Source organism: Ailuropoda melanoleuca, chromosome 8, assembly GCF_002007445.2.
Source record: "Ailuropoda melanoleuca isolate Jingjing chromosome 8, ASM200744v2, whole genome shotgun sequence".
Lineage (NCBI taxonomy): Eukaryota > Metazoa > Chordata > Mammalia > Carnivora > Ursidae > Ailuropoda > Ailuropoda melanoleuca.
The window spans coordinates 57,456,745-57,459,557 of NC_048225.1; the positions used below are offsets into that span (position 1 = coordinate 57,456,745).

At 35.5% G+C, this 2,813-nt stretch overlaps 1 long non-coding RNA gene across 1 annotated transcript; it reads right to left on the reverse strand.

The window, feature by feature from the left end:
• Positions 1-243: 243 nt before the first annotated feature.
• On the reverse strand, positions 244-2,586 carry LOC100468300. Its single transcript, XR_004626961.1, has 3 exons — positions 2,531-2,586; positions 1,014-1,105; positions 244-322 (listed from the first exon to the last, which is right to left on the reverse strand). It is a non-coding gene; the product is annotated as an uncharacterized LOC100468300 (long non-coding RNA).
• Positions 2,587-2,813: the final 227 nt, after the last annotated feature.

Below are 2,813 nucleotides of genomic sequence, written 5' to 3' on the forward strand. Positions count from 1 at the left end.
GGATACAAATAGCTACATAAGCGGTCAAAGGCCATGGCAACCAAGAGGGCTGACTCAACTATGCAGAATGTGTGGATAAAATACATTTGTGCTAGGCAAATACTGAAATCAAACCTGTGAGCATCCAACCAGAAGATACCAAGCATCTTGGGGGCTGTGGAAGATGTAAGAGCCATGTCATTCGCTGCCAGCACACAAAGGAAGAAGTACATAGGCTGGTGGAGGCTTGGTTCTAGTTTGATGGTGATGATGATGGTGCTGTTGCCCAGCAGGCCCAGGGCAAACAGGAGGAAGACAGGGATGCCAATCCAGCAGTGAAAAGCTTGCAAACCAGGAATACCAACCAGGAAAAAAGATGAGATGTAGCGATGTGTAACATTGTCTGCCATGTTAAAACTGGAGAGTTTGCAAGCTTGGATACAAAGTAGATAGGCTGGTCTCCTATGGGCAAAAATCAGGTTGACAGAATAATTGATTCAGTATACGGAAATTCCAGGCATACTAAAACAGGCTATCTGAAGGGCTGACTCTTCTCTGAAACTGCTGTAAGCTGTTGGGTCAATCACTTCACCATTAATAACCTCAGGATCTTCATTTGCAAATAAAAAGACTGACTCAAGTTCTTTTTAAATTTTCTCTTCTCTGTTCAATTTTATTCTAGTCTACTCTTTCATCTTCATTATCTACTAGGTATAAAGGTAGTGATAAAATTTCTGCTCCTTTGTGCCTGGGAGTTTTCTGAGTTGTGTGTACAGACATCAGCTTTGCCTTAAGAAAGTCAAAGACCACTCCTCTCGGAATTTTCAATCAAGTGCGGAAATACATGCAGGCATGCACAAACACACAGGTGTCTGCATGCATATATATAATAATTGCAAAAAGCAATTGCAATTTTAACAACATGGTAGTCTACAGACAACTTAATCAAATAGGAATACAGAATAAGAAATCCAAGCCGCTTAAATATAACCAAAATTCTGTGAACATTAAAAATAATAAAACCTTATTCTCACCCATGGCAAATGCTTTCTTATTTCAGAAAAGATCTTAAGGATAATCAGAAGGACAGGATATTAGAAGCATGTTCAAAAGTGAGGAATTTCAGCTGAAAACAGTAGAAAAACACAAAACTGCCGTTAGAGTTTTAAATTAATATTCTCCAGAAAACAGGTTTTTTGCAATGGCTATATCTCCACAACTTTTGATTTAATTCAAAAACAAGTACCTATATGACTGAATTTAATGATCTGTCCAATTTTATTAAGTATATACTATTTTTCAAGTAATAAGGAAAAATTATTTTTTTTCTGAGCCATCCAAGGAAAGTTAACTTTATTCAACATCTCATAAAGTTACCATACACAATTTTTATAAAGATTTACATGAAAGTTCATCTAACATTTTAAGTGATTGGGAGGGGAGTTAGAAATAAGTTACCTGCTCTCAGAATTTTTTTTGGAAAGCTTTATTTCTTCATTCTTTCAGATAACTGAAACACTGCTATCAACACACATTTTCAGCTAATGGGAATAACGGAAGTCCATTTGGTGTTCTGTGCCCTCTGACACCTAGCCTCGATCCTGGCTTTGCAACCTGCCTAGTGACAGCGAAGAGCAATGCAATTTCCATCCAGTTCTCCAAGTCTCAGTGCCACCGGCATCTTTTCAAGATCATTCACTGATCTGGTCCTTTTGTTCTGGTAATTGCCCTCAAACCTTCTCCTGAGGATCTAATTTCCTCCTAATATCATAATTCTGAAATGCACACCCCAGTCTTCATTACATGTCTTTTTAAAACTTGTAATTGTTCCCAATATCTGCTCCTAAACTCAACTGACATGAAAATTCAATAAATATTAATAAATGTTCCTATTGATAATACCTCTTTGTTTGAATGTCCACATAATATATGTGAAGGAAAAACTTTCTGGTTATAATATGCATGTTGTCCTCCTAAGCATACGCTACTCTGGACCTATGTGAGTAAGTACCTGAGGTGTTTCCTTATAAGAAAGCGAGAATTCAAATTTGAGTTAATCATTATAAATATTTCAGAAGAATTCAGAATTTAAGCATTATCCAAAATACAAAGACCCAGAGTTAGGTTAAGGATCACCACATTGGATGTGAATCCCATAACCTCAGGTAGAATGTGATATATATATATACGTTTTGATGAAAGATATCAAAGAAGCAGGAATTTCAACAAACCCAAAAGGGGGGGAAATGCAAAGAAAGGCACGCTTAGGCATATCATAATCAAACTATGAAAATTAATGATAAAGGGTGTTTGGAACATTCATTCTAAGGAACAACAGTAAAAATGATGGCTGTTTTCTCATCAGAATCAATAAGGATCAGAAGATAACAAAACCATATATTTGGAGAAAAAAAATGACAATCTGAAATTCTATATGCATAAAAAATATCTTTCAGCAATGGGAGCATAAGAACTTGGGGCAAGAAACTAGAAGTATTGAACATTTAAACTATAAAAGGTTTTTAAGTTTAATAAACAGAGTACTTGATACCTTTATAGGTTTTCCCATGTTCCATGATTTTTCCTCCTTTTGAGAAAAACAAACTCANTAATGATAAAGGGTGATTGGAACATTCATTCTAAGGAACAACAGTAAAAACGATGGTTGTTTTCTCATCAGACTCAATAAGGGTCAGAAGATAACAAAACCATATATTTGGAGAAAAAAAATGACAATCTGAAATTCTATATGCAGAAAAAATATTTCAGCAATGGGAGCATAAGAACTTGGGGCAAGAAACTAGAAGTATTGAACATTTAAACTATAAAAGGTT